This window comes from Moschus berezovskii, chromosome 7, assembly GCF_049115385.1.
Source record: "Moschus berezovskii isolate FMDL1 chromosome 7, NW_MosBer_1.0, whole genome shotgun sequence".
NCBI lineage: Eukaryota > Metazoa > Chordata > Mammalia > Artiodactyla > Moschidae > Moschus > Moschus berezovskii.
Window position 1 is genome coordinate 15,367,946 of NC_142466.1, and position 25,075 is coordinate 15,393,020.

At 44.7% G+C, this 25,075-nt stretch overlaps 1 protein-coding gene across 1 annotated transcript in view; it reads right to left on the minus strand.

Moving 5' to 3' along the window:
- Positions 1 to 20,525, minus strand: part of EXTL3 (exostosin like glycosyltransferase 3) — a 153,469-nt gene extending 132,944 nt beyond the window's left edge. Inside the window, exon 1 of the mRNA XM_055428058.2 lies at positions 20,403 to 20,525. The gene's annotated coding sequence lies outside the window, so the exon portion shown is untranslated. The remainder of the gene's footprint in view (positions 1 to 20,402) is intronic.
- Between the last annotated feature and the right edge of the window lie 4,550 nt (positions 20,526 to 25,075).

Genomic DNA, 25,075 nt, shown 5'->3' on the forward strand with positions numbered 1-25,075 from the left:
CACATTCCAAGATGTTTGGCTCTAGATGAGTGATCACACCATCGTGATTATCTTACCTAGATACCTAGATAGCATATTAAAAAGCAGAGACATTACTTTGCCAACAAAGGTCCGTCTAGTCACGGCTATGGTTTTTCCAGTGGTCATGTTTGGATGTGAGAGTTGGACTGTGAAGAAAGCTGATCGCCGAAGAATTGATGCTTTTGAACTGTGGTGCTGGAAAAGACTCTTGAGAGTCCCTTGAACTGCAAGGAGATCCAACCAGTCCATTCTAAAGGAGATCAGTCCTGGGTGTTCATTGGAAGGACTGATGCTAAAGCTGAAATTCCAATACTTTGGCCACCTCATGCGACGAGTTGACTCACTGGAAAAGACTCTGATGCTGGGAGGGATTGGGGGCAGGAGGAGAAGGGGACGACAGAGAATGAGATGGCTGGATGGCATCACCAACTCGAAGGACATGAGTTTGAGTGAACTCTGGGAGTTGGTGATGGACAGGGAGGCCTGACGTGCTGTGATTCATGGGGTCGCAAAGAGTCGGACATGACTGAGCAACTGAACTGACCTGAACTGAAAGTGTCAGAATCCACCAAGATGTACAGAATCAGCAAGTGTTAGTCCCTCAGTCATGTCTGACTCTTTGTTACCCCATGAACTGTGGCCCACCAGGCTCCTCTGTCCATGGGATTCTTCAGGCAAGAATACTGGAGTGGGTTGCCATTCCCTTCTCCAGGGGATCTTCCTCACCCAGGGATCGAAACTGCACTGCAGGCAGATTCTTTACATCTGAGCCACTAGCAAACTAAGTACATCTTAACAAGGAAAACATGGGAGGTAAGATTCCTCTGTGTTAATATAAAAATCACAAAACACTAGTCAGTTAAAAGTAATAATATCATGATGAAGAGAAGGCTACTCTGCACTAAAAGTCAGGAGCTAAGTTCAAGTCCAGTGAGGCCATCATGAAAATCCCCGTGGTCTGCACAAGTTGCTGCTGCTGCTGCTAAGTCACTTCAGTCGTGTCCGACTCTGTGTGACCCCATAGACAGAAGCCCACCAGGCTCCCCCATCCCTGGGATTCTCCAGGCAAGAACACCGGAGTGGGTTGCCATTTCCTTCTCCAATGTGTGAAAGTGAAAAGTGAAAGTGAAGTCGCTCAGTCGTGTCCGACCCTTAGTGACCCCACAGACTGCAGCCTACCAGGCTCCTCCATCCATGGGATTTTCTAGGCAAGAGTACTGGAGTGGCTTGCCATTGCCTTCTCCGCTGCACAAGTTAGAGTTGCTCTGAACGCCCGCTTCCTAATCTGTCAGCTGAAGTAAATTAGTGCAAGATGGTTGTTAAGATCCTCTTTAATTCTAAAGCTCTACTATTTAATTCTTGCAAAAAAGTTTTTTGCTGCACCGCACAGATTGTGAGATCTTAGTTCCCCAACCAGGAATCAAACCCATGCCACCTCCACCCTAGAAGCACAAATCCTAACCACTGAGCTGCCAGGAAATTGCCAAACTCTACTGTTTTTAAAAGAGGACCAACAAGCATATCCTGGAGAGGGAAATGGCAACCCACTCCAGTATTCTTGCCCGGAAAATCCCATGGACAGAGGAGCCTGGTGGCTACAGTCTATGGGGTCGCAAAGAGTCTGACACAACGGAAGCAACTTAGCATGCAATAAGCATATAAAAAAGAAAAGCAGTAGACATTAGTTTCCAGTAGCTTCACAAACCAAATCTAAAATCAAAATGATCTAAAATCACCTAGTATAATCATATCCTATTTTATTTTACAATGTCATAAATATTTATCAAGTCTCTACTCTGCAATGCCGGGGATTCACAAAACAAGAGAAACCTCTGCTTTCATGGACCTTACAGTCTGCTGAGGGGTACAGATGATTTAATGAGCAATGAGGATAAACTGTGATAATTGCTAAGATGGAAAAATGAGGATATTCTACCAGGAAGAGTACTTAATGCAGTATGGAAGGATTTTCTCAATACAGTTATATCGAACGCAAGGCTTAAATGAATAAGAAGAGGCTCATTAGGTGGCGGTCTCAGGAGGGGAAATGGTCGGGGTGGGGGGAGCACTGTATAAAGTGGCAGAGCTGGGAGGGAACTGGCCAGTCTGGCATCTGCAGCTGAACTGCCTGGGGTGAGGTATAATGTGCAAGGAGAAGCAGGCAGGAGCTATTTCATGCCAGGCCTTCCAGAGCACAACAAGGACTTTCGTCTTTACCTTCCTATCCATTGTGGCTGGGCATCACACAACACTTTCAAAAGAGTATCCTGGCTGTGATGTGAAGAACAGGCTGGAGGGCAACAAGACTCAAGGCAGAAAGTCACAGGGAGGCTGCAGCAGGAATCTGAATGAAAAACGGTACCCGGAACTAGAACACTTATAGCGAGGATGGGGGCGTCCCAGGCGGCTCAGTGAGAAAGAATCCCCCTGCCAATGCAGGAGATGCAGGTTTGATCCCTGGGTCGGGAAGAGCCCATGGAGACGGAATTGGCAGTCCACTCCAGTACTCGTACCTGGGAAATCCATGGACAGAGAAGCCTGGCAGGCTACAGTCCAAGGGGTGGCAGAGTCGGCCACGACTGAGTGACTCAACAAGAACGAGGATGAAGAGAGATTAAGAAGGTGGAACAGGACTCGGTGACTAAGATGTGAGGGAACAGGAGTCAGAAACCATTCCTAGACTCCCAGCTTAAGAACCTGGGTAGGAAATTTTCCACTGTGTTTCCTAAGAGGACCGGATATAAGCCAGGAATTGCTGGTAGGTGTCTTGCCATCGTTTAGAAAGAAGCTGCCTGAGAATGGAGCCAACACAAGGAAAACGAAACTAAGGCAGAGACAGTGAAGCTGTTGTGACGTCCTTATTTTATGCCTCTGGACTGGCTATCCCAGATCTCGTTGTTGTTCACTAAGTCTTGTCCGACTCTGTGACCCCATGAACTGCAGCACGCCAGGCTTCTCTGTCCATCACTTACTCGCTGAGTTTGCTCAAACTCTTGCCCATCAAGTCGGTGATGCCATCCAACCATCTCATCCTCTCTCGTCCCCTTCTCCTCCTGCCCTCAATCTGTCCCAGCATCAGGGTCTTTTCCAGTGAGTCAGTTTTTTGCATCAGGTGGCCAAAGTATTGGAGCTTCAGCATCAGTTTTCCAGTGAATATTCAGGGTTGATTTCCTTTAGGGTTGGCTGGTTTGATCTCCTTGCTGTTCAAGGGACTCTCAAAAATCTTCTCCAGATCTATGACTGGATGTCCTGGACACATGAATCAGTGAATTTTCCTTGTGATTTTTTGGTGATGGTGGTGTTTTGGTTGGTTGTTTAGTTCAATCTGAGTTGGGATCTGTGGCTTGTAAACCAAAAGAGTTCAGGGAAGAGAGGGGACAGTAGGAGTAGAGAGACCAGCGCAGAACCACCTCTGAAGCAGCAACACAGGAAGGTGAGTCCAGCGAGAAAGACAGAGGAAAGGAGGAGCCCGGGAAATCGGGCAGAAGAGAAGTCCTCAGAGAAGCATGTGGCTGGTAAAGCTGAATGCTCTAGAGAGATAAGGCCGACACGGACCGAGACATCCGCATTGGGTTTAGCCGGAAGGCAGGAGTTGGTGACCTCAGTGAGGACAGTATCAGTGGAGCGATGGGGGTACAATCCAGACTGAAGCGGTGAGGGGCTGAGGTGAGAAGCAGAACAGAAACAATTCTAAGTTGAGGCGCTGAGTTGCCAAGGGGAGGGCTGGGGAGGGAGATGCTTTCAGATGAGGTGGGAGAATGTGTAAAGGCTAACAGGGAGGATGCAGGAAGGGGGACAGTCAGCTGGGAGAGACCTTGAGGAGGGAGGAGAGAGAAGGTCCAGAGTTCAGGCCAAGGCATATACTTAGAGGTTGGCCCCAATTCAAGGGAAGAGCATCTCTTCACTGGAAATAGAAGGATGTGGGAGGAATTAACTAGACGTCCTGGCGTGGCAGCAGGAACTAGATGGCATGACAGTCTGACAGACTCCATCTTCTCCACGGAGTAGCCAGCAGGATCCTTTGCTGAGATGGAGGAGAATGGGGGTGGGAAGAAGGGTAGGGGTGGAAGCCTAAGGAGAATACAGGCCATCTGAAACTCTGCCGTGGAAGAGAGAGATTATGTGCGCGTGCTAAGCCACTTCAGTCATGTCCAACTCTTTGCAACCCCATGGACTGTAGCCCACCAGGCTCCTCTGACCATGGGATTTCTCAGGCAAGAATACTGGAGGGGACCATTTCCTTCACCAGGGAATCTTCCCAAGCCAGGGATCAAACCGGCATCTCTTATGTCTCTGGCATTGGCAGGCAGGTTCTTTACCACTAGTGCCTCCTGGGAAGCCCTAGTGAGAGAGAGAGACTAGGAAAACACAGAACTGACTGGAAGCTATGAGGACCCACTGGATGACAGAAACCAGTTATCACTGCTCCTCAGAAGGAAAGCTATCACAAACCTAGACAGTGTATTAAAAAGCAGAGACATCACTTTGCCAACAAAGGTCCACAAAGTCAAAGCTATGGTTTTTCCAGTTGTCATGTATGGATGCGAGAGTTGGGTTTACCAGAATAAAGGTTTAGACCATAAAGAAGGCTGAGTGACAAAGAACTGATGCTTTCAAATTGTGGTGCTAGAGTAGACTCTTGGGAGTCCCTTGGACTCTAAAGAGATAAAACCAGTCAATCCTGAAGGTAATCAACCCTGAATATTCACTGGAAGGACTGATGCTGAAGCTACAATACTATGGCCACCTGATGCAAAGAGCTGAACCATTGGAAAAGACTGATGCTGAGAAAGGTTAAAGGCAGGAGAAGGGGACAACAGAGGATGAGATGGTTGGATGCCATCACTGACTCGATGGACAGGGGTTTGAGCAAACTCCGGGGGATTGTGGAGGCCAGGTGAGACTGGCAAACTGCAGTCCAAGGGGTCTCAAAAAGTCAGACATGACTTGGCGACCAAACAAATACCAAACAATGCAGTGGTTTCCCCCAGATCGGGTACATCAAGGAAAGGATGGAATCTGAAAGTGAGTATTGGCTTATACTGAGGCAACTGATTTATAAATGGCCTCTTTCATACATTAAAAAATGTTACGGTGTACTGGGATAGTTTTCATCACTGACCTAAAAGAGGAACTTTTCAGTTTGCTGATAGGATCCACAGCTTTTCTGCAGGGTAAACTGCCAATCTGGTGGAGAGAAACCACAGGCAATTCTCACAAAATGACACAACAGAGTCCAGAGTGGCCGATAAGATTCAGCAGGCTGGAATATGATAATTAATCTCGGTCTAAAACACAAAACTCAAACTGTGCTCGCAAAATAAAGGTCTCAGATCTAAGTGATGATCTAATTAAGACATAGAAGTGACCGGAACAATGCTGTTAAGACCAGATACAACCACTGGGTTGAACAAATACCAAATACCAAGAGGCCACTAGATAAGGTCCTTTCCAGTATCAAGACAAAAGTTTCAGTTGAGAATGATAAGAGTTCATGTGAGATAACTCATTTGAAGGCCTCCTCTAGGGATCACGTTCGTCACTTATAGTTTCAACTTTTATCCTTATATTTAGTTTCATCTCAACAAAGTTTTTGGACCATATTTGTCTCAGCCCCTCCTGAAATGTCTTTTCTGAATCACAATTTCCTCTGTCTTCAGAGAGGTATGATGTAAACACTCTGAATAGTGTTTTGGGTTTTTTGTCTTTCAGAGTTGAGGAGATTTCCTACTAAATTATTCAATATTCTTTATAAAGAAAAAACAAAACCAGGCGGCACTTTGCTCTCCAAGGTCTTCCTTGCCTGGTTTACATTTCTGCCACATTTGTTTTTCTTTTTCTTTTTTTAATATTCGTTTGTTTCTGTATTCGGCTTCATTGGGTCTTAGTTGTGGCATGTGGGATCTCTCGTTGTAGCGCAGACTCCTTATAGCATGCGGGCTTAGTTGCCCTGTGGGAGGTAGGATCTTAGTTCCCTGACCAGGGATTGAACCTGTACCCCCTGGAATGCAAGAGAGATTCTTAACCACTGGACCACCAGGGAAGTCCCTATCTACCCCATTTCTGACCTAACATTTCCAGGTTCTTAAGCTGGAAAGTTCTTACCTCCTGGCCCCACTCTGACTGTCCTCAGCTTTCACAAGTCTAGGTTACCACGTGATAGAAGCAAGGTGACAAACTAAGATTACATCATTCCTAACCGTGAAGGAGGCACAGACTCAGGAACAATGCCCATAAAGAGTGACAGGTGCTGTGATAGGAGGCAAAGGAGGCCAAAAGGTGGATGTTATCATCTTTTCCAGGATGGGCAGAGCAGGAAGGCTTCCTGGAGGAGGTGACATTTCAGCAGAGTCTCGAAGGATGAGGATTTCTCCACTCAGGGAAGGTGTGGAAGAGTGGGAAGCAGAGAGAATAGCAGAACTTAAAAAAAAAGAGAGAGACATGGAACAGGCTTACTTCCAGGGGCTGTAGGTTGCATTAAGGAACACAGCGTGTGGGGAGAGGTCAGAAGAGCCTGCGCAAGTGAGAAGGGACCAGCGTCTGGGCTGGTTTTAAGAGCAGTTAAGAAGTTTGAACTTTATCCCAACCCAGGTGTGAATCAATCATTTTTTCCCTTGGCTTAGATTAGATAAGATTAGAATTGTTGAAAAAGAATTTTCCCTAAGCACAAAGGGAAAAGCAAACAAATACAAAACAAAAAGCAAACAGCAAAAAGCATAAAAATGAACAGCTCATAGATCCCAGAATTCTTAGCTCCTTCACAAAGTTCCAGTTCCTGATTAAAACTTGTACACAGAGGGCTCGACCCAAGCCCTCTTTTCCCTCCTCCACCCGTCCATGCTGGCACTGGAACATAACAGTAGTCCCTTTGTGCACTGTGCAAACACACGGCCGATGGGTCCCCCTTCTTAATGTTCACCCTGGGCAGTCTGGGTTATACTGAGGTTGACTGAGCTTCTCCACCGCAACTGCCTCTGGAGGTCTTGCTGTACATCAGGGGTCAGATAAGGGCCCTTCCTGTAAAGGGCCACAGGGTAAACAGTTTCAGCTTTGGCTCGGTCACAGGTACTCAATTCTGATGCTGCAGCACGAAACTGGATGTAGACAAAGGGCCTGGCTGGATTCCAATAAAACTTTATTTATGGACACTGAAATTTGACATTCATATAATTTTCTCAAGAAATATTATTCTTTTTAAAAAAATCATTCATTTATTTATTTCATATGCAATTATTTTTGGCTGTGCTGAGTCTTTGTTGCTGCAGGGGCTTTTCTCCAGTTGCGGTGAGCAGGGGCTACTCCTCGCTGCCATGCGCAAGCTTCTCCCGTTGCAGAGCACCGGCTCCAGTGCTCAGTCTCTGCAGTTGGGGCGCACAGGCTTAGCTGCTCCGAGGCATGTAGGATCTTCCTGGACCAGGGATCACATCTGTCTCCTGCACTGGCAGGTGGATTCTTTACCAGCCACCAGTGAAGCTCTCATTTATTTATTTATTCTTAAAGATGTGGACTTTAGATGTGGACCATTTTTAAAGTCCTAATTGTAATTTGCTACAATACTGCTTCTGTTTTACTTTTTTTTTTTTAGTTTTTTGGCCACAAGGGAAGTGGGATCTCAGGCCCCGTCCAGGGATGGAACCTGCACACCGTGCACTGGAAGGCAAAGTCGTAACCACTGGGCCACAAGGGAAGTCCCTATCACGAAATAGTATTCTTATTTAAAATTTTTTTTCAACCATTTAAGTATGTAAAACCTATGCTTAGCCCATCAACTGTACAAAAGCAGGCGATGGGACAGATTTGCCCTGTGCATTTAAAGGCACTGATTCCCACAGCAAAGATGTCCTCTTCTCTTTTACATCATCGGTTTATTATTAAAACTGATCCCAGTAACACTGGTGGATAACGCTCGTTGAGCACCACGGGTGACAGGTGGTACGTACTACAGAGAGCTACTCTGAAGAATAAATAAAATAATGTCTGTAGAGCACTCAGCATAATGCTTGCTCGGAGGTAAACATGAGCGCTTCCCTGGTGCCCCAGGGAATCCAGGAAGATTCCACACGCAGAGAAACTAAGCCCATGCACCACAGCTATCGAGCCTGTGCTCTAGAGCTGGTACTCCTACAACAAGGGGAGCCCCCACTCTCTGAAACGAGAAAAAGCCTGCACAACAATGAAGACCCTGCACAGCCAAAACTACTTTTTTTTTAAAAAAAAAGAGGTAAACATGGTTATTGTCAGTTACTATAGACAAGAGTTAATCAAATCAAATCTAATCTAATCTCAAAGGCAAAGGAGAAAAGGAAAGATATACTCATTTGAATGCAGAGTTCCAAAGAACAGCAAGGAAAGATAAGAAAGCTTTCCTCAGTGATCAGTGCAAAGAGACAGAGGAAAAATAGAATGGGAAAGACTAGAGATCTCTTCAAGAAAATTAGAGATACCAAGGGAACATTTCATGCAAAGATGGGCTCGACAAAGGACAGAAATGGTATACACCTAACAGAAGCAGAAGATATTAAGAAGAGGTAGCAAGAATACACAGAAGAACTGTACAAAAAAGATATTAATGACCCAGATAACCACAATGGTGTGATCACTCACCTAGAGCCAGATGTTCTGGAATGTGAAGTCAAGTGGGCCTTAGGAAGTGTCACTACGAACAAAACTAGTGGAGGTGATGGAATTCCAGTTGAGCTCTTTCAAATCCTGAAAGATGATGCTGTGAAAGTGCTGCACTCCATATGCCAGCAAATCTGGAAAACTCAGCAGTGGCCACAGGACTGGAAAAGGTCAGCTTTCATTCCACTCCCAAAGAAAGGCAATGCCAAAGAATGTTCAAACTACTGCACAATTGCACTCATCTCACACGCTAGCAAAATAATGCTCAAAAATTCTCCAAGCCAGGCTTCAACAGTACATGAACTGAGAACTTCCAGATGTTCAAGCTGGATTTAGAAAAGGCAGAGGAACCAGAGATCAAATTGCCAACATCCACTGGATCATAGAAAAAGCAAGAGAGCTCCAGAAAAACATCTATTTCTGCTTTATTGATTACGCCAAATCCTTTGACTGTGTGGATCACAACAACTATGGAAAATTCTCCAAGAGATGGGAATATCAGACCACCTGACCTGCCTCCTGAGAAATCTGTATGCAGGTCAAGCAGCAACAGTGAGAACTGCACATGGAACAAGAGACTATTTCCAAATCAGGAAAGGAGTACGTCAAGGCTGTATATTGTCACCCTGCTTATTTAACTTATATGCAGAGTACATCATTCGAAATGCCAGGCTAGTCGAAGCACAAGCTAGAATCAAGATTGCTGGGAGAAATATCAATAACTTCAGACATGCAGATGATACCATCCTTATAGCAGGAAGTGAAGAGGAACTGAAGAGCCTCTTAATGAGAATGAAAAAGCTGGCTTAAAACTCAACATTCAAAAAATGAAGATCATGGCATCTGGTCCCATCATTTCATGGTAAACAGATGGGGAAACAATGAAAATAGTGACAAACTTTATTTGCTTGGGCTCCAAAATCACTGCAGATGGTGACTGCTGCCATGAAATTAAAAGACGCTTGCTCCTTGGAAGAAAAGCTATGATAAACCTAGACAGCGTATTGAAAAGCAGAGACATTACTTTGCCAACAAAGGTCTGTCTAGTCAAAGCTATGGCTTTTTCAGTAGTCCTGTATGGGTGTGAGAGTTGGACCATGAAGAAAGCTGAGCACCAAAGAATTGAAGCTTTTAAACTGTGGTGTTGAAGAAGACTCTTGAGAGTCCCTTGGACTACAAGGAGGTCAAACCAGTCAACCCTAAAGAAAATCAATCCTGAATATTCATTGGAAGGACTGATGCTGAAACTGAAACTCCAATACTTTGGCCAGCTGATGCGAAGAACTGAGTCATTTGAAAAGACCCTGATGCTGGGAAAGATTGCAGGCAGGAGAAGGGGATGAGAGAGGATGAGATGGCTGAATGGCATCACCGACTCGGACATGAATTTGAGTAGGCTCTGGGAATTGGTGATGGACAGGGAAACCTGGCGTGCTGCAGTCCGTGGGGTCTCAAACAGTCAGAAGAGTGACTGAACTGATACTGACAGACAAGAGGCACCTCTGTTGAAAGTTTGGGATGTACCTCCCTGGTGATCCAGGGGTTGGGAATCTGGCCCATAATGCAGGGGCCGTGGGTTTGATCCCTGCTTGGGGAACTGAGATCCCACACACCACAGCTACTGAACCCACACAGTACAACTGAAGACGTGCACGCGGGGCCTGAAGAAATAAATCGTTTTTAAAAAGTGGGGAGGGGAGTGGCAGTCATTGTTTGAATGAATTGGAAAAAGCTGAATGATACTGTGGATTTTTTTAAGTTGGAATAAACATGACATTGGATATCTTGATAATAAACATAATAATAATTGACAAAATTGCTAACTTCTATTATAATTGCTTATGACTGTTTATACATCTTATCTCTGATCAGTAAAATGAGTCATACAAGGCAGATATTAATATCCCACTGAAGAGCAGAAAAATTAAGGAGTTTGTGAAATCACATAGCCAGCAAGCAGCAGAGCTAGGATTTGAAGCAGCTTTATCTGACTTCAAGGACCATGCCCTTTCCACCACAGTACAACCTCCTGTTTAGTTTATGAGAAGTAAAAACCACTGCCTTGGTAGTTGACCAGCGGCAGGAATGACAATCCCCAGAGCCTGTCATCTTGTGTCAAGATTGGTACGGGACTCATTCTATTCTTCCTTCAAAGCTTAAATGCCTGTTGGACCACTTAGCTCTGGTTCCCTGTCAAGAGATCCTCTGCCTTGTGAGAACAGTGCAAATGACCAAGCTCAAAGGACAATTAGATCTTTTCCTGTTCAGGTGTCCAATCCAGCCCTCTCTTCTCCAGGTCCCTCTGATGACTCATCCTTAGGGAACTTCCTGAAAGTGACTGTCCGGGAATCCCACCGCTACAGCATTATAACAGAAAAATATGCTCAGCGCTGACTTCAGATGGTTTCTACCAAAGGTAAAATCCATTCATCTACATGACATCTTCAGAGCTAACCACAAAACATTATTGAAGATACTGTCCACAGCTTCGAGACTGTATTCCAGGGAACCCGTGAGGTAAATTCTTCCCTAAGTTTAGTTCCAGGGAAAAAAAGTTCTCCTCTAAAGTGGAATCTGTATACTTTATCTTGCCAGAATAATAAAATGATGTAATCGTACCTGTTTCCTTTATATCATGACTTCCAAGAAACGTGAAACCAAACACTGTGCCAAAGTATCTCTTCTCAGATGCCCAGTAGGACCTACTTCCACCTTGCTGCTAGGACTATTTTCATTTTATATTTTGAAAACGGTCTCAGATAGACAGTCTATCTCCTACAGGCCAGGCTCCCTGCCTTTCCTGATGTGCCCTTCCTCCCCACATCATTACAAATCTAGTGCTCGTTTTACTAAACTACCACAGAGCCTATTTTTAAAGTTATGCTTTGGGCTAACCTGGTGGGTCAGTGGTTAAGAACGTGCTTTGCAATGCAGGGGATACCAGTTTGATCCCTGATCTGGGAAGCTCCCACATGCCTCAGGACAATTAAACCGGTGCACCACAGCTACTGAGCCTGAGCTCTAAAGCTGGCAAGCCACAGCTACTGAAGCCCATGTGCCCTAAAGCCTGCGCTGAGCAGCATGAGAAGCCAGCACAGTGAGAAACCCAAGCACCATAACTAGAGAGTAGCCCCACTCTCTGAAATCAGAGAGCCCTCAAACAGAAAAAAATAGACAAAATAAAAGAAAAATACCTCTAATAAATAATTAAAGTTGTGCTTTACCCTGTATTCTAACCTCAAATCTCCTGGAAGCAGACAGAACCAAATACTCTGGATTTTTAAATAGGCTCTAGACATATTTATGCACAGTTATGAATAGCCAACCAGGCTTTATTCTTTGGGGCACAAGATGAGGATGTCAGTCCATAAAGGCTGGGCTTTTTTCCAGATCGCACTGTCTTCCACATCACTCTCTCTTTTTGTACCACTGCCTGTCTCCATGTATCGCTCTTTTGATCTACCTTTTGGGATTTCTGCTGTGGGCATCACTCTAATCCTCCATGCAGGTATTAAAACTCCAGGCAGCACCATACTATATACAGAAAAACCTAAAGACTCCACACAAAACTACTAGAGCTAATAAATGAATTGGCAAAGTAGCAGAACAGAAGAATAACATTCAGAAATTTATTGCATTTCTTTATACTAACAATTAAATATCAGAAAGGGAATGTAAAAAAAGCAAGACCTTTTAAACTCTCACCAAAATAAAATACTCAGGAATAAACCTAACCAAGGAGGTGAAAGACATATACACTGAGAAATTAAGAGGATTTAAAGAAATGGAAAGATATATGATGCTCTTGGGCTGGAAGAATTAATACTGTTAAAATGGCAAAACTACTCAAAGCAATTTACAGATTTAATGTGATTTCTATCAAATTACCCATAATATTTTTCACAGAACTAAAGAAAATAATCTAAAAATTTGCATGGTACTATAAAAGACCCAGAATTGCCAAAGAAAATCCGGATGAATAAACAAAGCAAGAGGCATAACTCTCCCAGACTTCGGACAATACTACAAAGCTATAGTAATCAAAACACTATGGAACTGGTTAAAAAAAAACAGACATACAGATCAATGGAACAGAATAGAGAACCCAGAAATAAGCTCACATACCTACAGTCAATTAATCTTCCACAAAAGAGGTAAGAATATAAAATGGGAAGAAGACAGTCTCTTTAGCAAGTGTGCTGGAAAATTGGACATCTGTATATAAGTCAATGAAGTTAGAACACACCCTCAAACCATACAAAAAACAAATTCAAAATGGCTTAAAGACTTCAAAATGACGCACGATACTAAAAAACTTCTAAAAGAGAGCACAGGCAAAATATTCTCTAACATAGATTGTACCACTGCTTTCTTAGGTCAGTCTCCCAAGGCCAAGGCAATAGTAATAAAAGCAAAAATAAACAAATGGGACCCAATCAAACTTACAAGCTTCTGCACAGCAAAGAAAACCATAAAAGAAAAAGAAAAGAGAACCTACAGGATAAGAGAAAATATTTGTAAATAACATGACTGACAAAGGCTTAATTTCCAAACTATACAAACAGTTCATAGAACTCAACCAAAAAAACAAACCATCCACCAAAAATGAGCAGAAGATCTTAGACATTTCTCCAAAGAAGAAATATAGATGACCAATGGGCTTCCCAGGTGGTGCTAACCCGCCTCCCAGCACAGGAAACGTAAGAGAGGCAGGTTCGATCCTGGGTTGGGAAGATCTCCTGGAGGAGGACATGTCGATCCACTCCAGTATTCGTGCCACGGACAGAGGAGCCTGGTAGGCTTTATAGTCCATAGGGTTGCAAAGAGTCAGACACGACTGAAGCGACTGAACACACAATAGGCACAGGAAAAGACGCTCAACATCACTAACAAAGAAATGAAGCTCAGAACTACAACGAGGCGCCACCTCACACTGGGCAGAAGGGCCATCATTAAAAAGCCTACAAATAACAAATGCAGGACAGGGTGTGGAGAAGAGGAAATCCTCTTACGCTGTTGGAGAGAATGTAAGTTGGTGCAGTCACTATGGAAAACAGGATGGAGGCTCCTCAGAAAACTAAAAATATAATTACCATATGGATCCAGCAACCCCACTCCTGGGCATATACCCAGATAAAATTATAATTCAAAAACAGACACATACCCCAGTGTTCATAGCAGCACTATTCACAATAGCCAAGACACGGAAACAACCTAAATGTCCATCAACAGATGAATGGATAAAGAAAATGTGGTATACAGATACAACGGAATACTACTCGGCCATAAAAAAGAACAAAATAATGCCATTTGCAATAATACAGATGGACCTAGAGATTATCATATTAAGTGAAGTCAGAAAGAAAAAGAGAAATACCACATGATATCACTTATATGTGGAATCTAAAATATGGCACAAATGAACCTAGCGACAAAACAGAAATACGCTCATATACATAGAGAACAGACTTGTGGCTGCCAAGGGTCGGGGCAGGGAGAAGGAGGAACTAGGAGTTTGGGGTTAGTAGATGCAAACATTTACATTTAGAATAGATAGACAAAAAGCTCCTACTATATAGCACAGGGAACTGTATCCAATCTCCTGGGGTAAACCATAATGAAAAAGAGTATTAAAAAATAATGCATATATGTGTGTAACTGGGCTTCCCTGGCAGGTCAGATGGTAAAGAATCCGCCTGACCTGCCAATGCCAGGAGACCTGGGCTCAATCCTTGGGTCAGGAAGATCCCCTGGAGAAGGAAATGGCAATCCACTCCAGCATTCTTGCCTGGAGATTTCTATGGACAGAGGGGCCTGGTGGGCTACAGTCCATGGGGTCACAAAGAGTCAGGCACGACTGTGTGTCACTGAGTCACCTTACAGTATAGCAGAAATTAGCACAACACTGTAAACCAGCAATACACAGGCAATGCCCACACTTGGCCTATACCAGGGGCGAGGTCCACGAGCTGGACTCACTGCTTCTGCATCTGCAGCCCCTGGACACACCTCAGGAGACTCATCTAGGGCTGAGCGGCTTCTTCATTGAATCGCAACTCTCTTAGGCATCTGGCACCTCCCACTTCACCTCAAATCACCTCCCCTCCAGCTCTACCTGTTTCCCTATTGACCTTTCCAGGAATCAATGAAGGTTTATGTAACTTAGGACTTTATGTCCAAGGCAAACCAGCAGAGCACCGAGAACAGAGCTGGCAGATGCTGATTGCTAGACAGAAACGTTGGAAACTGGAGAGGGATTTTAACACAACGAAGGCCCTCAAATATTCAACACTGAATGAATGAATGAACAAACTCTCATTTATCACCGCCTTCCCACCTTGATGCCTAGACAAAGCCAGCAAGCAAACCCCACGTTCTAAGCACCCAGATTTCTTCAAGGATTGGAGTCCTACGAACTTGCTGCAGTAAGTGTGATAACAATGCAAACCTTGATTTCTCTATCTGCTTAAAAAGAAAGCCAGATCACACCTCCACCTGCTCAAATAGCTTCCTTATAATGACCAGGCATGACTGACTGGCAGAGGCCATGTTTTTGCTTTGTTCGGCGACTCTGGGCAAGGCACTTGCTCAATGAGACTTTTTAATTTTTTTGCAAAATACATGCACAATTGACCATTGTATCCTCTTTTAAATGGACGGTTCAGAGTCATTAAGTACATTCACATTGCTGTGCAGCTATCACCACCATCCATCACCAGAACTGTTTCCGTTCCGTTCCATTCCGTCGCTCAGTCGTGTCCGACTCTATGCGACCCCGTGGACTGTAGCCTACCAGGCTTCTCCGTCCATGGGATTCTCCAGGCAAGAATACTGGAGTGGGTTACCATTTCCTTCTCCAGGGGATCTTCCCAACCCAGGAATCGAACCCGGGTCTTACATCTTCCCAAACTGAAACTCTCTACCCATTAAATAGCAACTTCCCATCCCCACTCCTTCTGTCCTGGCAACCACCATTCCTCTTTCTGTCTCTATGAGCCTGACTGTCTAAGTAGCATCCACAGTACTCTCCCTTTTGTGATTGGCTTAATGCACTGAACACGATGTCCTCAGAGTTAATTCATGTTGTAGCCTGTGTCAGAATTTCCTTCCTTGTAAGACTGAATAATGCCTCACTGTAGGTACAGACCACATTTTGTTCACCCATTCTTCTATCAATGGACACCTGAGTCATTTCCACCTTTTGACTATGGTGAATAACGCTGCTATGAACACAAGTGTACAAGTATCCAAGTCCCTGCATTCACTTCTGTTGGGTGTATGCCCAGAAGTGGAATTGCTGGATCACATGGTAATTCTACATTTATTGTTTTGAGGAACCACCACACTGTTTTGTTCAACGGGACTTTTAAATGCAGAGACGGAAGCGCTTAGGAAGCTGGGCACGGCAGTCCTTGCCAAGCTGAGCGATGCTCCCGGAGGCGATCTGCCCAGAAGGTTGTCTTGCCTCATTCTCTAGAGGAGAAGGACCCACCTGCTGTTTGGAATACTGCTTTCCACACTGGACCTGGGTCTGAGCCTGGCCCTGCCTCAGTATCCACTTCTGTAAAGTGGGTCAATAATACTTAATTTACAGGTTTTTTTATAAGGGTCAGGGATGAGGCACAAAGCAGTGAGGTAAGAATTTAGCAAATGAAGATGTAGGGACTTCCCTGGTGGTTTCACTGGCTAAGACTCTGTGTTTTCAATGCAGAGGGCCTGGGTTCAATCCCTGGTCTGGGAACTAGATCCCACATGCCTCAACTAAGAATTCACATGGCCAAATAAATGTTTTTAAAAATGAAAAGAAAATGAAGATGTGAATCTCACCCTACTGACTGTAAAGTGTGGTTGTGAAAACCAAAGTAACAGATGACAGAGCTGGAAAGGGTCATGCATTCTACAGATGCTAAGCTCTCCTCACTTCTTTCTTTTGCTACAGCTTCCTGCCCCCTGGCCTCTTGAGTCCCTCCTCCACTACAGATTCCGAGTGAACGCTCTAAAACAGACAGGTTCCTGCCCCTCCCACTTAGGTTTCTACCCTTTACCCTCGCCAGGCTTTTCTTTCTTCAGTCTGTTTCTCAGATCTTGCCACTTCACCCCGACTTTGTCTGCACCAAGTCTTAGTTGTGGCATGTGGTATTTTCAGTTGGGACAGGCAGACTCTTAGTCGTGGCATGTGGGATCTAGTTCCCTGACCAGGGATCAAACCCTAGTCCCCTGCATTGGGAGCACCAAGCCTTAGGGACTGGAATACCAGGGAAGTCCCAGCCCCACGGTCTTCTTAGTGCTTGTCCCCTCCATCTAGAGCACCCTTCCTCCAACCCAAGCTAAAGCCAGTCATCCTTTAATTACTGATCCCTGCATTTCCAGACCTTACCTGGCTCCACCAGACTAGATTCAAGGCCCACAGCACCAGGAGCAGAGATCCACCACCGTGCCAAGCACACGATTCATTATAACCATCTGTGGATTGAGTTCCCCAACTAGATCAGCTCCTCAAAGTCAGGGGTTTAGAAGACTCATCTCTGCATTTCCGGTCTTAGCACAGTGCCAGGCTGTTTACTGAACAAATAGACGACTATAAAAACAGGGTGGCATTTTATTGTAAGAAAGTTGAGATAGTTCACACGATTAACTCTCGAGTTAATCAGAATAACTGCTTCTGTAGTCTCATACTACATGACTATTAGAGAATTAGTATTACTATGAAATGCGGCATTTTTTAAAAATTGGCACCATGAAGGAGAGAAACCAAAGGGTACTTTCAAGGTACTTTTGAGTTCCTCGAGTCTGCACAGTTCTGAGAGATGCTTTCCTTTTCTCAGCATCTGAGAAATATTCTGATCTCTACATTCGTAGTCATGATGACTTGAACCCCTGATAAGAAGTCATCCCAAAGCTATTTCTTATAAGTGCACAAAAACAACAAGGACATTCTGGCATTTAGTTCAGTTCAGTCCTCAGTTGTGTCTGACTCTTTGCGACCCCATGGATGCAGCACACCAAGCCTCCCTGTCCATCATCAACTCCCGGAGTTTATTCAAACTCATGTCCATTGAGTTGGTGATGCCATCCAACCATCTCATCCTCTGTCGTCCCCTTCTCCCACCTTCAATCGTTCCCAGCATCAGGGTCTTTTCAAATGAGTCAGCTCTTCACATCAGGTGGCCACAGTATTGGAGTTTCAGCTTCAACACCAGTCCTTCCGATGAACATTCAGGACTGATTTCCTTTAGAATGGACTGGTTGGATCTCCTTGCAGTCCAAGGGACTCTCAAGAGTCTTCTCCAACATCACAGTTCAAAAGCATCAATTCTTTGTTGCTCAGCTTTCTTTATAGTCCAACTCTCACATCCATACCTGACTACTGGAAAAACCATAGCTTTGACTTTTGTTGGCAAAGTAATGTCTCTGCTTTTTAATATTCTGTCTAATATTCTTGGTCATAACTTTCCTTCCAAGGAGTAAGTGTCTTTTAATTTCATGGCTGCAGACACCATCTGCAGTGATTTTGGAGCCCCCAAAAATAAAGTCTCCCACTGTTTCCCCATCTATTTGCCATGAAGTGATGGGACCACATGCCATGATCTTAGTTTTCTGAATGTTGAGCTTTAAGCCAACTTTTTGACTCTCCTCTTTCACTTTCATCAAGAGGCTCTTTAGTTCTTCTTCACTTTCTGCCATAAGGGTGCTGTCATCTGCATATCTGAGGTTACTGACTCTGCAACCTCATGGACTATAGGCTCCTTCTGTCCATGGGATTTCCCAGACAAGAATACTGGAGTGGGTTGCCATTTCCTTCCCCAGGGGATCTTCCCAACCCAGGGATTGAACCTGTCTCTCCCGCACTGTAGGGGGATGCTTTACCACCTGAGCCACCATTAATCAGCTCCTTTTAAGCTTCAAATGGCACACTCTAGTTCTTACAGGTGTTGGCAATTATTAATTATTAATGACTTTTGATTTTATTGTTGAATTTTTAAAATTTATTTATTTGGCTGCATCGAGTAAGTTCAGTAGCTGTGGTGGTCAGGCTTAGTTGCTCCAAGGCATGTAGGATCTTAGCTCCCCCAAGGATCAAACTTGCCTCCCCTACATTGTAAGGTAGATTCTTAACCACTGGACCACCAGGGAAGTTTCCCCGGATTTTGGTTTTTATCTGTAGGGTTTATTGCCACTAACTGAGGACCTCAGGGTGAGAATCACTGATGTAGATTAGCTAAGACCATTTTTTTCCCCTTGCTTTTAACCTTTTAAAGATTTGTATAATTTTTCTCACAAATACACAATGCTTTTAAGTAAATGTTAATGCTAGATATGGAAAATATTTTCCAAATAGAAAATATTATACATGAGAAATTCATAATTTTATATTTGATGGAGAACTGACACTTCTAGAGGAAGGTACCCAGACATGGTGTTAAGGATCATTAAGAATTTCTACTTAAAGACTTAGAATCCTAACAATTCCTAGACTTACCTTCTTTCCTTGGGGGGACACAGGTGAGGTGCTAGCAGTTTGAAAGAGCTTTCTTAAGTACCTCAAATTAAGAGGTCTGTCTAGTCTAAGAAAAAAGGTGGGGGGGAATCTGGGTTCCTTTTACTTTTAGAAGGGAAGTTTATCTTTCCAAACTTCTCAGAGGCAGAAATATTTTAGACCCAAGCTTACTTGATTTCCCATCTGCCTTTTATTATCAGCTACTTGGTTAATTACGGTCATCTGAAGAATATATCATTTAGATGATTTTCCTAGTTAGGATCTTTATTACAAACCAATAAATGAAACTGCTTCGATTTCACAGGTAAAATCAACCAGTTGATATTTACTGGGTGAGGGTTATAAAGAAAAATCAACCTTTAAAACTATGATTTATTTTGTACTGAAGTTAGGGATCAGGGCTCTAAAGTGCTTTTCTAAGCCTTTAGAAGTGGGGAAAGGTGGAGTCACTTTAGACTTGCAGGTTTCACATTGGTATTGCTTCAGATCACCAGTTTTACCAAGGGGAGCACTGGGGTAACAGAAAGTATACCGAATGGGTTGAGCCATGCAGTGTGACCAAGAAACAGGCTGAGGACGACAGACCTCCAACAAGCTTAAGCTGTCCCAGGTGCCCGCATATTCCAGCGCTTTCCATCTGCCAAACTTTACTTTTTTGAAAAGCTGGGATCTCCAAACGAGGGTTAGCTGTGCTGAGGAGCTCCAGGATGCGGCGGCACGGACCGTTAGGAAGCAGTGTCCTGGGGTGTAGAATTTGAGGGCACCCACTGGCTTAGATCCAGGATTGCTACCTCCTGGTGGCTACATGGTGGCGGAGGCGGGCACGAGACAGCCGCTTCTAACTCCCTGAAACAGCGAGGACTCAGGATCCCTACGCACACTAAGTACATCTAATTTTTCAGATGTTTTTACATAGGCACACATCTGAATAAACCAGCCTACACCCATAAAAGTTCTCACGCATTCTAACCCCACCCGCTAGTTAGCATCCCTCCATAAGGCAGGAGAGATGAACCTAAAGCTTGAAATTACCCTGGCACGGGCATCCCAAATCAGGCTTCCCAAAGCCCAGCGGAGATTGGAGGGCACCGGGAGAATGGGACAGAAACAAGAGTTTTTAAATAAATTCTTCGGAGCGAAACCGGTTGCTCCATCCCTAAATTTTAGCAACGTTAGGGCTTCTCCGGCTGGCAACAGCTAAGATTTCACAGCCCACCCCACCACCAAGAAAAATAGGATGGCCCGGAAGAGCCCCCACTACCTTGCTACAGCGCCAGGTGGACAGGTCTCCGAGGCCGGGAAGCACGCGACCGGAGGCCGGGCGCTGCCCCCAGGAAAGGCGCAGCGGCGGGCGACAGAGGCCAGAGCTGCGGCTCTGGCCCCGCCCCTATAGCGCCCCGCCCCCTGAGGGCCACGCCCCTCGGCCGTCCGCAAACCCTCGGGGCTCGGCCGCCGCAGCCGCAGCTCGGTCACCTCCGGACCCCAGCGCCCGGTGCATTGTGGGAAGCCAGAGCCCGCCGCCGAGCCTGCGCTGACCCCTGGCGGGCGCGTCCGAGAACTAACCCAGAGCTGGCGAGGACGGTGTGCGGGAACCGGCCGAGGGAAGGGAGGCGCCAGGCGCTCAGGGGGACCACAGGGAGCTAGCACTGGTTGCCTATTGCTCCACATCTCAGAAAGATGAAAATAAATGATGCTTTCAAAGTGCCTAGGGCCCCCTCCCGGGTAGTGATATAAGTGAAAAACTAAGCAACTCTCAGTCACGGAAAAGCTTTTTTAAGTTAGGAAAAGTAATTTAAAAATCATAAAACTAAATGACATGCTGCTGCTGCTGCTACTGCTAAGTCGCTTCAGTCGTGTCCGACTCTGTGCGACCCCATAGACGGCAGCCCACCAGGCTCCCCCGTCCCTGGGATTCTCCAGGCAAGAACACTGGAGTGGGTTGCCATTTCCTTCTCCAGTGCATGAAAGTGAAAAGTGAAAGTGAAGTCGCTCAGTCGTGTCCGACTCTTAGCGACATGAAGATTATGGAAAAACCTGCGGTTAGTTTTTAGTTCTGTGAAACCACTGATCAGCTCAATCTGTCTAGAGAATAACAGTAATACGGAACATAGACTACAAAAGTGTGTGATCCAGGACTTTTACTTCTTGGTATATACTTCGGCCACCTCATGCGACGAGTTGACTCACTGGAAAAGAGTCTGATGCTAGGAGGGATTGGGGCCGGGAGGAGACGGGGACGACAGAGAATGAGACGGCTGGATGGCATCCCCGACTCGATGGACATGAGTTTGGGTGAACTCCGGGAGTTGGTGATGGACAGGGAGGCCTGGCGTGCTGTGATTCATGGGGTCGCAAAGAGCCGGACACGACTGAGCGACTGAACTGAACTGAACTGAACTGATACACCTCAAAGAAACAGTTCAAGTGGGGTAAAAATAAATTATGCAAAAATATTCACAGTGACAAATTAGAAAGTAACAAACAGTTGAAAATATGTGAAATGCATAAAAATAATACGTGTGTGTTAGTTGCTCAGTTATTTAATAAAACAACCTTAGCCCAGGGATTGAACCCAGGTCTCCTGCATTGCAGGCAGATTCTTAGCCATCTGAGCTAATACCATCTTTTTAAAAAATAACATGTAGCTACTTAAATAAAAATATGAATATCATCACTAACTAGAAATATTTCTATCAAATAACGTTAAAAACACAGAACCCAAGAAAGCACATGGCCTGTGATTCTATGTGAAAATATATGTGTTAACAAATGTGAAAAGAACCTTGGAAACAATCTATATAGTTTAATATGTCTTAAGGCTTCCCTGGTGGCTCAGTCATAAGGAACCAGCCTGCCAATGCAGAAGATGCATGTTCGATCCCTGGGTGGGGAAGATCCCTTGGAGGAGGAAATGGCAACCCACTCTAGTATTCTTCCCTGAAAAATCCCATAGACGGGGGAACCTGGCAGGCTATAGTCCATAGGGTCCCAACAAGTTGAAAGACTGAGCATGGATGCAAGTTTGTTTTATCTTTACTAAATAACTTTTTAAACATTTCTAACTTGTGGGGGACTAGTTCTAATTTTGGATGGAATTTTAGTTTCCCTTCACTTTACATGATAAAGAAAAAATTCTGAGGTTTTAGTGAACCAAGACAGTTTTGCTTATCTGCAAACCCTGATGTGGCACAAAACAAAAGTAAATTTATTAGGGGCGTGTGTTAGTTTACTAGAGCTAAAACTACCACTGACTAGGCAACTTAAGCAACAGAATTTATTGTCTCACAGTTCTAAAGGCTGAAAGTCTGAGATCATGGTATTGGCAGTATTGATTCCTTCTGAGAGGGGTGAGGGGTTTGCCATTCAGTCACCAAGTCATGTCCAACACTTTGTGACCCCTCGGATGGCAGCATGCCAGGCTTCCCTAACCTCCACTATCTCCTGGAGTTTGCGCAAACTCATGTCTTTTGAGTCAGTGATGCTATCTAACCATCTCATTCTCGGCCACCCTCTTCTCCTTTTGCCTTCAATCTTTCCCAGCATCAGGATCTTTTCCAATGAGTTGGCCCTTCGCATAAGGTGGCCAAAGTATTGGACCTTCAGCATCAGTCCTTCCAATGAATATTCAGGGTTGATGTCCTTTAGGATTGACCAGTTTGATCTCCTTGCTGTCCAAGGGACTCTGAAGAACTTCTCCAGCACCACAATTCAAAAGTTTAATTCTTCTGCACTCAGTCTTTTTTATTTAGAAATCCTGTATACAGTCTCAAAGATATCAAAACCCTGTCAACTTGAGCACAGTAAAACTAAACTGATTACAGCATTCTTCTTTCTGTCCTCTAACACCTTTCAGGCTTTCCCAGTGGAACCAGAGATATTAATGGAAGAAGACAGCCTTTAGTTTCACAGATAGTAGACCAGATGTGTCTGACCCACTGCAGGAAGGGCTTGGAGAAGGTTTTGGCCATGTGCCCAGGGAGGAAGGCACCATCTCTTGCATTTGTGCCTCAAGAACAAGGTCAGAGAGGCTGTGGGTGGAGAACTGTAAGCAGGATCTCATCACTGGAAAACACACAAACACCCTCCTGTGAAGAACTCAACTTTCATTCAGGAGGCTGATAAGAGCCTCAGCTTGGGGATGTCGACTAAAAAAGATGCACAACTTGAGAGCTGTTAAGTTTTATTGGGGGCAAAATGAGGACTGCAGCCCAAGAGGCAGCATCTCAGATAGCTCTGAGAGACTGCTCCAAAGAAGTAGTGGGGGGAGGTCAATATATAAGGTTTTGGTGAAGGGGGAGTTCAGTACCATTAAGTACTCATTTTACAAAAGGTTTTTTGCTAGTCATGAGGATCTGATGTCACCATGAAGGGATTTAGTGCTTCTCTAGGTATGAGGAGATGCAAGGATTGAGATCATAAGATCTGTTCCTAAAATCATCCATCACTTCATGACAAATAGATGGGGAAAGAATGGAAACAGTGACAGACTTTATTTTGGGGGGCTTCAAAATCACTGCAGATGGTGAGTGCAGCCATGAAATTAAAAGACACTTGCTCCTTGGAAGAAGAGCTACGACCAACCTAGATAGAATATTAAAAAGCAGAGACATTACTTTGCCAACAAAGTCCGTCTAGTCAAAGCTACACAGTAGTCATGTACAGATTCGAGAGTTGGACCATAAAGAAAGCTGAGTGCCAAAGAATTGATGCTTTTGAACTGCAGTGTTGCAGGAGGCTCTTGGAGAGTCCCTTGGACTTCACGGAGATCAAACCAATCAATCCTAAAGGAAATCAATCCTGAATATTCATTGGAGGTATTGTTCCAGTCTTCCTGAGCTGAGCCAGCCTCTCCCAATTCACCTCACTACATGGTTTCAACAAGAAGCTTAAAATCATTACTGAGTCCTGCCTCCTGCTTTTGGAGATGATGGGGACCCAGAAGATCTCTGAGAGAACAAAGTCCTAACACCTCCAGTTCCATCTATTTGTTTGGTAATTCTTCTAAAAGAACCAGAAGCCCAATTAGAGGTATACTGATAAAAACAACTGATTCTCCAGAAAGAAAAGCTCTAATTCATGCTGTTTGCAGATTTCTGTGGTGTAAATAAAACTTAGCAGAACCCTGTGGGGCTCCTGGGCATAGAAACCTTTCTGTGTCCTCCTTTCTTGTTTGTAAGAAATAGGCTTCAGCCTCCATGAAAGTGAAAGTGAAAGTTGCTCAGTCATGTCTAACTCTTTGTGACCCCGTGGACTATACAGTCCACAGTCCATGGAATTCTCCAGGCCAGAATACTGGAGTAGGTAGCCTTTCCCTTCTCCAGGGGATCTTCCCAACCCAGGGATTGAACCCAGATCTCCCACATTGCAGGTGGATTCTTTACCAGCTGAGCCACAAGGCAAGCCCAAGAATACTGAAATGGGTAGCCTATCCCTTCTCCACCAGATCTTCCTGACCCAGGAATCGAACTGGGGTCTCCTACATTCCAGGGGGATTCTTTACCAACTGAACTATCAGGGAAGCCTAGCCTCCAAGACTTTTCCTGAGTCCCAAAGGGAAGGTTCAAATAGCTGCTAATCAGGGAAGGGAGAAGCTGCAGAGACAAGGGAGGAGCGGCCAAGAAACAATAGTGCAGCCTTTGTATAGAATCCCAGTTCCAGTTCCACCTCAAGGGATACACTTAGCAATATCTTTGAGCTCTTCTGCAGAACTAGAGACCCGAACAAACAGGAGATGTTAACTACTTGAAGCATTCTTCATGCCAGAGAGAAGGTCACAGTTTGATAGCCTTGGGAATCAAAAAGCTCATCAGGGGATCCTCTGAGACCAGATCAAAGGAACTTGGACCCTGCACAAACCCTCATCCATATCAACAACCCCGCCCTTGTACCATTTCTATAAAACTCCTCACCAAATCCTCCCAGGTAGAGACACAC